The 11,044-nt window shown below is 37.3% G+C and overlaps 1 long non-coding RNA gene across 1 annotated transcript; it reads right to left on the bottom strand.

Annotated features, from left to right (window-relative positions):
• Positions 1-636: 636 nt before the first annotated feature.
• Positions 637-3,142, bottom strand: LOC133821519 (uncharacterized). Its single transcript, XR_009887640.1, has 3 exons — positions 2,954-3,142; positions 1,785-1,882; positions 637-822 (listed from the first exon to the last, which is right to left on the bottom strand). It is a non-coding gene; the product is annotated as an uncharacterized LOC133821519 (long non-coding RNA).
• Between the last annotated feature and the right edge of the window lie 7,902 nt (positions 3,143-11,044).

Raw genomic sequence — 11,044 nt, 5'->3', positions numbered from 1 at the left:
GAGATTCTTTAAGATAAATTAATTTATAGACAGGCAATTATTACTAAAATCAGATACTAACTAAAGATAACAGTAATTTCTAGGATAATATTATATCCATATTCATCTACATCAAGCACTGAAGCGTAAATAGTATTGAAATAACTTTTACAACATACTTGAGAGCGAGAATAGAACTCAGCTCCGAACAGTTTCAAAAAGAATGAAAAGAGCACACATAGTTGCTCTACTGAAAACGTTGATTTAAAAATAAAGGTTAAGAGAGCAAAGGGAGACCTCGTCATTTGTATCTTAAGTTTCAGGTACACTACTTTCACCGGCCTGGCGATAATGTGCTCTGTCCTCTAGCTCCCCTGCCTCAGCACAATCTAATGTCCACTCGTCTTGAATTAGAAGATTGTACAAAGTAAGACTGTAATATCCCAATTCGAATATATTGAACTAACACTAACTCCATTAAACAAAGAATAAATAAAGATGGACATGCTTCCTCAATTTCACTAATGAAATTCAAGTTCTTATCAAGAAAATAAATAAAATTGCAATTCCCTGACATTTTGTTTTTTATTTCAACAATTATGTTTGAAAATTAGTTCCAAATTTCTTTAGAATTCTTCAAGCAAATGTATAGCTTTGACATTAGTTTTAAGAAGCGATAAATATCATACTAGAATCCCTGGTTTAATAAAACTTTACCTGATCTTGCAAGTGCAAAGAACCTACATTTTCTATGTTTTGTTCATTAATAATAAAGATGCATTCATCATCACCAGTTCCTTCACCAGTATCAGTATTATTCTCCTCTACACCTTCTTCGATGAACTGTAAATTAAAGTATTTATATTTAAGAACACTTTAAAGGCACAAATGGTATAACCAAAAATAATAAATTAGAGTAGACCATACATTCTCATTCAAACTATGAATAAACTGAAAGAAGGATGTAAAAGAGCAAATTCATTGTAGAAAAGGCATAAACTGAAAGAAGGATGTAAAAGAGCACATTCATCGTAGAAAAGGCACCTTGTCTGAAGTAATGCAGTAAATCTTCTACCCAAGCTAGCAAATATGATACAAAACAGGACAAATGAGAAACATAGAAGATTGCTTAATTGAGAGCAACGTTATTTCCTCCTAACCCATGCCTTTCAAACATACAGTAGTGTTTTTGTCATCTTCATTTTTATTTCTGACTTGTTTCTATTTTAGTAACATTTAATATAATACAATTTGTAAAGCACCAATGAAGTACAATAGGGGATTTTAATTTCGAACGCATATAGTGAAAACGGATTACATGATTTGTTAGTTCATATATACATATATATATATATATATTTGTTGATACTCTCCCTACTTATTTATATTTTCCCTTTTTCTTTAATTGTCTAATTTTATATTTGTTTGTCACTTTTGCAAAAGTTTCCCTTTATTATATGGTACTCACTTGTAATCTAATTTTAGTCTCTTAAAGATGTCATTACAAAAGGATATTCATGCATATACAAACGTGGTGTATATACAAATAAATTCATTTCCATATATATACAATGTAGTTATAATTGATATAGAGGCAAATAAAAGTTCAGAAGACAATGCTCTTGAAAGAAACGACACATTCAGGAGATTGTGGCATGTCTTTAATCATCAGTTACCCATCCAACTTTTTGTTACCCAGTAGTGATAGAAGGTTAGATAACTATTTTCCATTAGGGGTATGGGGAAAGAAATGAAAGCAAGAAAACAATAAAAATTTAATTGGGGATGAGATTCGAGTAATGTACCAAAATTTGATGAGGTTGTTCCTCTAATTTAGAGATCACTTATACTTTTTGCTATTTTTCTGTGTTTCCGTTTCCTCTGATTTTCCTCGTTATGTCTTCTGATACAGAAAAGAAAAGATATAAATAAATAAAAACAAGCACATTAGCTATTTAAAAATGTCTAACATTAATTTCACACCATAATTGAAAAAAGGGCCTGATCTAGATAATTTCATATTTTCACAAAATTAGCTGAAACTGTGAGCTAGAATAAAAGTTTGAAGACAAGAATATTAGAATTTGTGAGGCATCTTTGTAATACGAAGGTGCTTGTATATGCTTGGACCATAAAAAGACAAGATGAAAATCTTATCACGTCTAGAACAAATGTATCTATAAATATGGTAGCAATAGCGAGTATGAGCAAAAGAGAAAGAAGCCATGGCAAGTTGTAAGCTAAAATTTAGTTAAGAAAAGAAGCAAATTTTGTTTTCAAATTATTGGCCCTATTAAAATATTCTAAAGAATTTGCACCTAAAAATAATCACAAGATTCTGAGAATAGCAGCAACATACTATGTGTATAAACTCCACTTTGTAACAAACATTTATCTAAAAGAATTTAGTGAATCAAGTTTAAATTAGTAATAATAATGTATCTATGCATCATCCACGTGTTGGATTCTCAATAGGGAGGTACTAATGAATGTGATAACACATACAGACACACAAGTTCATGACCCTACATAATATGATGTTTTTAAACACATATGTTAGTTTTCAGTACTCTAAATGAAATACATCAAGGTCTTAGCATGAATAACATCATAAAGATCAGCTAACAGTGCTAAAAGTTGTAGCCCATGTCTAAAAGTGAAGTACTAGGCAGTTCTGGTAGGAATAAAAAACAATAAGCATTATCTTTTCTTTTCTTTTTTTTTTGGTTCAAAATACATTACATGATATAAGAGCAGCAAAGACTCGTTTTCTCCTTTGTTACTCTTTAATAATCCCTGGAACCTCACAAGCCAAACTAAAGTAGTAATCAAGTGAGATTCACTGACCTATTTGCAAGTCTCTTTCTCAATTGAGCAGCTATACAATTTAATACCTCCTCGCTATCCAAAATATTTTCAACATCACATTTTAATAGATTACAAGAATCAAAGAATGCAACAGATTCTCCCAAACCTGCAACCAGTGACTTCTCCTTAACCTTCTCTTTGACATATTTTATCATAATTAGCCCTGTACAAGTACTCAACAAGAACATACATGTGAGACAATTTCTAATATGTACAAGTACAGATAATAAAATGATAGCATGCTGATGAAGAAATAAGAACTTGAGTAAAATTCATGGCCTGGTCAAAGATAAACCGAAAGTCAAGCATTAGGAACCAAATAAGTTCACACACAACCTAGAGAACACAACCAACGCACAAGTTCATATGATAGAGGACTTCTGTATATTGCAAAACCAGTATGCAATTGTTAGGCCTTTGATACGCCTAACATACTGAATGCGGAAAAAGGCAGCAAGTGTAGAACAATAACTAGACTTAAGTCTGATGTGATGACATGGCTATTGAGTGTTTAATTAGTTGTCCCTGTTAGCTAATGTTTTATTCGTAGAGTTTATTGTTGTAAGCATGAGTGACCGAAGAGAATAGCTATACACAGGTGGTAGGCAGGTCTCGGGGGATCTATCTGATTATTTGTATTGTTTGATAAAGTGAATTCTTCGTGGAGAAATCTAAGGTCTCTAAGTCTTGAAACCCCTTGTAATCTAGTTTTGGCATCAATAAAGATCCATTCTAGTTATTCAACATACTAGTGTGCATCAGCAATACAAAGACCCATGTACAGATTAATGGTGTATTCAAGAGACCACTTCTCTCGCCAAGAGCAACAACTCCTAATCCAAATTCACTCGATACATACCCCCTTTCAATCTCTTTTACACTATTTAAATGTACCCATTATTTCTAGACAGTCTATTGCACTTCCCCAAGACCACTGACACTCTTTAACAACAAAATATAACTCACCTTCAAGAAAATCTTTTACATTACCCACAACTTTATTTAATCATTTTTTTTTACCTTTTATTGGGTGCCTAAAATCTAGCTAAAAATTACAACTAATTACTAAGTAGCAAATTGTGGTAAATAATGCAAAATCCATATATTCTTAAGTTAATAAAAAAATTATGAACCCTAAGACAAGGCTTTACACTCAGAGGATTCCTCTCTTCAGCAACAAGAAATTAAGAATGATTTTCGTACTCTGGTCCATCTCTAGCATCTTACAGGTAAATCCCATGAGAAAAATAATTCTCTGTAAATTTACGACCTTTGGATTGCAAACCAACAAGGAATATAATACGTTAAACAAATATTATAATACTTTATCATCTTGCGAAGATGCTGATCCAATAGGCGCCTACTAAAATAAGGGGGAGTAGAAGAACTCGTGCTCATGGAATGTAACATGCTGGGATGGCGAGAACGAGACCTTTGGGCTCGATCAACTATCTGACTTGAATGAAGAAAGACAATAAACCATAAGCTTTTTCTTCTTCTCTTATGATATTTCTAGTTTGTGATCATCTTGGCATAGTTGGGTTCTCTGCTTTAGTGTGATTGACGAAGGCTAGGCTAGGTTTGGTAATACCCAAAACAAATGAAAAGAGATCGGGGTCGATAGTTGGCAAGGAACTCGATCCCCCCCAAAAAGGTGCAGTTGCGGTCAAACTTTAATTCTGGAAATAAGTCGGGGCCCTTTTACTTGCACGAGCTAGCCCGCCGTTTTCTTGCTTGGTGCGCTAGTGCGCCTGACTTAGTTGTAGGCGTTTTCTTCGCTGGGTTAGATTCCCGTCCAGAGAATAATTTGAAATGGAAATCAAGAAACAATTTCTGGTCATAAAAACAGAAAGACATGAAAATCAGACCACTCAAACCATGCTTAAGTAACAATTCAATATATTACAAAAAAAAAAAAACCAAACCAATATTAAACTCATACTATATTAATTTGATGCTTGATCAATTTTTAAGAGTTAAAAATATCTATATGTATATAGACACACACATAAATGCAAAAGTTTGAAGTACTAACAAGCTCAGATTCAGATAAAGAACAAAGCCAACTAACGTCTTCAACACTGTTATTCCTGAAAATATATTCCATCTCATCTGTCCCGCTATTATCTGTCGACCCTGACAGCAACATATTCTTCAATCATTATTCATAGAGAATCTTGGACTCAATTTTGCATTCGAAACATAAAAATTGAAAAAAAGAAATAAAATTTAAAGCTTTCCTTGCAAAGCACAGTAGCAATGTGGGAGCGGGCAATCCATTTTTTTGGCGAGTTCAATAAACTCCATATTTGCTAAGCAAAGAAAACCCAAAAACATACCTTCTTTACTTTAGGTAGGAAATGGCGATGGCGACCAAACTCTATGCTTCAAAGCGTCACCGCGGGGACAATAGATAGCTAGACGAGTGAGGGCTGGGAGAGGTAGGCGATGCTTCCGTGCTTTTGGGGTTTTGTGGGTTTGGTTCTCTTGTTTTTTGGGTTTTGCTGAGCTCTTTTTTCTGGTAACAGATTAGGCGGATGGTGAGAGAAGCCAGATGGTAAGAATGAAGGGATTTAGGCGTAAGAGAGAACCCATATTCAGCAAGAGAGTTTTTTTTTTATCTTTGTGCTTAAAGATTAGAGAGAATGAGAGTGTTGTGTAAAATAAGAAAAAAAATGAAAAGTAAAGGAGCCATTACTAATTATTTCGGCACCAAAATTTCTCTCCGTTTCTTTATATCTAAATCAATAATAACACTTTAAAAAATGTGTAATATCTTACCGTAATATTTACTCAAAATTCTTGTAGTGGTAGCAGCAGAGGAGACGAAACTCAATCATTGAATTAACTATAGTAGCTGTCATGACAAAAAACAAAGCACATTACAACCAAACCAAATAAAGTAACACAAAACAAAAGGCATCAAAGATAACAAACAAACAAAAATAGAAAAAGAAAAAAGGAAAATGTCCATCATAAAAAATCAGCTAAACTTCATTTGTTTTCCAAAGGAATACCATGTAAAAGTATATTTTTTTCTAACTCAATATGATGTGGTTTCAATTAGTTTTGCATCAAGAAATAACAGTAGGAAAAAAGAAAGATGATTTATATGTAAAAATTGGCCTATAAAACAAATTCAGTTCACTCATATAAAGCCTTACAATTTTATTCAATCAAGTTCTTCACAATCACATGTCTTGAAAAAGATAAAAGAAAAAGGACTAAACCAAGGAAATGCATATTGGTTGCTCATGCATACTGGTCTCAGCATCAAGCTAAGCAATAGGGCAAGCAGCAGAGCGGTACTCTGAAGATTACAGACTCTCTAATAGACAGAAATGGTGTGGAAGGTAGTCATTCATCTTGATGTAAAGGTAAAGGAAACTAAAGCAAGAAAATAATGTTGACAGAAACAGGGGAAATAAAACAAATGTACAAATCACCAAACTTTGAAATATTCTCACACTCACTTTATTCATTGCCAACTTCATTGCAATAGAGATTGGCCTTTGTAAATGATTTGTTGGAATAAGATGATTCTAACAAGAACTTAATTTGTCTTTTTGTAGATTTAATTGATTCATTTCCACAAATTTGTGATGTAGAAAATTGAAAGGACAGTAATGTAGCTCTTGTATTGTCTTTAATTCGTCTTTTTTCCTCTTCTTTTGCTCTTAATATAATTGTCGTGATGATTTAGCTAATGAAAAGAAAATTACCCTTTTATGATTTAAACAAAAGCCAAGTTTTTATTACTGATCCATGTTTGTGGTGAGGTTTTTATTATGTTCAAAAATTCAAAGAAAGCGTAAATATTCCATGTAGAGAAAATGGTTCAAGAATACAGCTCAAATAATAAAATAATTAAAAACCTTAAGCATGTGGCTGCCCCAATATTATAAGATTAAAAATTCTTTGTAATGATTTGATACCAATAAATGAATCATGATCCTGATCTGTTTTCATTGGCCCTAATGATACAAAGTATTAGGTGATACTTATTATAGTAATATGTGTACATACTTGCTGATTTTTAATTGAGAGACTAACAAAATAATTGAAATAATTTATGAATAGCACTTGAATAAATAAATAAAAAAACAGAGTTCTTTCATCAATTTATTAACACTGTCGTATACCTCCTCCAGAACAAGATATTAACTAACCCATATGCAGGAAACCATCTATAAGCATTGTGGTAGAAGAATCTGCATAATAGAAGCAAATAGAAGCAAATATAGCATAAGAACACATAAGAATAAATCTATTAATTAACTAATACAACATGCAACAACCAATGTGATGATCAAAAACACATATTTTTATCGTTTTATTATTGAATTATATGTTAAATCTTCAAAACTCAAAACACAAAACACATCAAACCAAAGTAATTGAACCAAATTGAACAAACCCAAAAAAGAAATAAATATCTACTTCACAATCTCATACCCAAATTACGCACAGAAAATGAACAGTTCCAAAACAATCTAAACAAACAAAGAAGAAAAAAAATCAATCTTGGTGTTGTCAAGACAACTCTCAGCTGTAATGACACCTTGAACACCCAAAAATAATTCCTACACAATATCAAGATCCTATAATGACACCTTAACACCAATAATAAACATTTATGCACTCCAACTCAGGAAAAACAATGAAACAAACAGCTGGTATGCACATAAAATAATTAAGAACAACAACTCTTCAAACAAGTTCTTTAAAACTCAACAAGAACCAGCACTTCAATCTTTTATGTACACCCGCTTGATCAACAAGAACCAGAGTGTATTCTCTTAATTAAAAATAATTCCAAAAAAAAAAAAATATATTGACTATATTTAAAGTATTTTCTTCATATTAAATTGAATCTCAAAAAATCATAAACAATTGGAGGTCTACCTAGTTTACCCCATGGTGGCCTGGTTCTTGCATCGGCGGGGTCACCTGGTTCTTGCCAGGGCTGAGTGGGAAGGAGAGCAACTCGACGTTATGGAGAGAAAGACGAGAGCTGAGTTCTTGTAGAGGTTGAGTTCTTGCAGAGGCTGGGTGAGAGAACGGATCGAGGGGCTGAGTGTGAGAGAGAATAGATCGAGAGGGTGAGCTTGAGCGTGAGATAAAAACGATTGAGAGGTTGAGTTTGAGTGAGATCCAGAGAAGCCAACTGGTAGAGACTAGAGAATTAAAAGATTAGGGATTTTTCTTGTATTGTTAATTTCATTTGGGGCTAAGTGGCTGTGTATTTCAATTTCAATTTTTTTTTGCTAAAGTTTCATTATTTTATTAGACTTATTAAACGTGTAATACACAATTAATTTATGTCACTCATTACTGTCAAAAAAAAAATTATATCACTTATTAAACATGTAAACTTTTTTTTTCTCTTTTTAAGGAATAATCTTTTTTTTACAATATTAAATTTTTTTTATATAAATTATTTTTAGTTTAAAAAAAAATAAGAAACATGCATGAGTAACATATCTTAATATTAGACATATAATGTTTTTATTTGATTTAAGTTTTAAGTATTATTAATATAATATAATTAATTAAAAGTATAATATTATATATAAAAATTTAACAACTAATTAAAGTATTAATAGATATGTCTAGACAATATTTTTTATAAATATTAAAATATATACGTGATCCAATAATATTAATTATATTTAATATTAAGACCCTTTAAAAAAGGCTTATTAGGATTTTTTTCCCCCGGACTATTACCACTACCAAATTGTGCCTCCTGAATTTTTTGGCCTGTTAAAAATTCTCCCTAAACTATTCATGTTATTGAAATGTGGGACTTCCGTCCACTTTTGCTAACCGAATAGTGATATGGCGACACTGGAGTGCTGATGTGGATTGCTACGTGTAGACACTCAGTATTCTGCGCCCATAAAAGAACTAAGCCCCGCGAGACGGCCCCGCGTGCCCAAGCTCACACCCCAGCAGCATCGGCCTCGCGTCCGAGCGAGGCCCCTGATGGGTGCACCTGCCTCGCGTCCGAGCGAGGCCCCTGATGCGCGCGCCCGCCTCGCGTCTGAGCGAGGCCCTGATGTGCGCGCTCGCCTCGTGTCCGAGCAAGGCCCCTGATGCGCGCGCCCGCCTCGCGTCCGAGCGAGCCCCCACCTCGCGTCCGAGCGAGCCCCCGCCTCGCGTCCGAGCGAGGCCCTTGATGCGCACCCTGCCTCGCGTCCAAGCCCGCGTGGCCTCGCTGGAGCACCCTCGGCGTCGCTCCCTGGCACCGTAGCCACGCACCTTAGCAGACGTTCGGCCTCGCGCTCCGAGCGAACCACATCATCACATGGCCACGCGAGAGGAGGAGGGCCTTGTGAGCAGCTAGGGAGTCGCGCAATCAATAGGCCTTCCAAGGGGGCCTCGTGAAGGAATAGGAGCCACGCCACTTGGTGGCCACGCGAGTGAAGCCATGCACCAAGGGAGCCGCACCACCAAGGGGGTCGCAAGGAAGGCGTCTTGCCACGCATCCTTTGACATCCGTCAAGGACACATGCCTATCGCCTAGGCTCGTGGGTGACCTCGGGGTGCTTCAGGCATCTCGTGCCAAGGACCCGAGATCCACCTCACGCCATGACCATTACATGCACCAAGGGTCCCATTCCTTACACCTTGAGACCCCTATGCTTAGAGGCTCCAGTACGAGTCGAATGGAACATACTTGTACGATCTAGTACTGAGTACGGACACCTGTACCAGTGGGAGAGTGGGAGTGTTGGAATAAGAGTGATGGCCTGTATGTCTACGGCCAGGAGTCAGAGTCGACACCACTACCATCTGCGCCACTATGTCTGTCACCACTCATCAGACATGGGTACAGACAAGTAATGGAGGCATCCTCCTGACACCTACCCCTGTACTGGATGTACGACCACAACCTCTGAAGCCACTCTCTTGACATAGTACTTACGTACCACTTAGTCCCCAGGACCACCATGTACCCAGGGCCATTAGAGCCTACTATTAAATGCACTATAACCCCACCTGAAAGGGGGTTGGAAGATTTACTGTAGAAAAGGCTTGAGAGTGAATGAAAGATTGATTTCTCCATTGTTATTCTGTCATTGTTCTTGAGTTATTACTTAAATTTCTACAGCTTTTTATTGACGATCCTTACTTGATAATTTTTTCCAACTCAACTTAGTTGACGAGTTCTCACCGTCAACAGTTTGGCGCCGTCTGTGGGAACGTTAGTTTCAAGCTACTGTTCCACCATTGTTTCCGGCAAGAAGAGATGCCGAGACGTTCAAAGTGACTCAGGGAGCCACGGGAGGTAGAGGTTCACCTAAACGGAGTCTAACTGAAGGCCTCCATGAAGGACGCTCCTCCACCCAGAGACGAGGAGCCCCCGAAGGACCCTGAGGTTCACGGAGGTGATAGAGTGGCCTCGTCACCGGCCGCTCCACCTGGAGAAAGTCCTCCAAGAGCACCACTGGGAAATTCTAATGAGTTCCCTCTCCCAAAACCACCGCAGGTACCGAACTTCGGCCGGAAGGACCCGAACCCCTCTACCCGTAGGCATGATAAGCATCCCCGGGTCCATTCTGTGAGCTCAAGTTCGAAATTTTGGTTCTATGAAGAGGAAATACGTGAGCTCCACCGTAAGAACCAAAGGTTGGAGACCACCTTGGAAAACATGCAAGAGGTCCTGAATGCCCTGTTGTAGGGTAAATCGAGCGTGACCTTGCCTAAGAGGAAGGAGAAAGGCCAGGATGGGGTGGAGACCACTGTACCAGTAGATGATGGGAGAACCCGACACTCTACCAGTAACACCCCCCGAGCGAAGCAACACGAGCACCCCGAACCCCCTAAGCAGGCCAAGAAACCAGCGCCAAGGACCAATGCTGCCCCTCGCAACGAGGACGAGGTCACCTCTAAAAGAGCACCCTCGGATTTAAGGGAGGAGCTCAATAAAAAGAGGGCGGGAAAAGGGACCACGCCCCCTGTGGCGCCTCGAGAGGGCAAGGGAAAGGTGGATCTTAGCCCGTCCGCTTTGAGGGACTCCCTAAGCAAGAGGAGGCAGGACCTGGACACGGAGATGAGGAGCTTGCTAAGCAAGATCGTCACCGCATCAGGCGGCCAGGTCTGTGAGGAAGAATTCGACCATGAGTCGCCCTTTGTGAGGGAAATTCAGGCCATCCGGCTTCCTGCCAACTTTAAGGAACCCAATATGACC

The sequence above is a fragment of the Humulus lupulus genome, chromosome 3 (genome assembly GCF_963169125.1).
Source record: "Humulus lupulus chromosome 3, drHumLupu1.1, whole genome shotgun sequence".
Taxonomy (NCBI): domain Eukaryota; kingdom Viridiplantae; phylum Streptophyta; class Magnoliopsida; order Rosales; family Cannabaceae; genus Humulus; species Humulus lupulus.
This window is presented reverse-complemented; position numbering and strand designations above follow the sequence as displayed.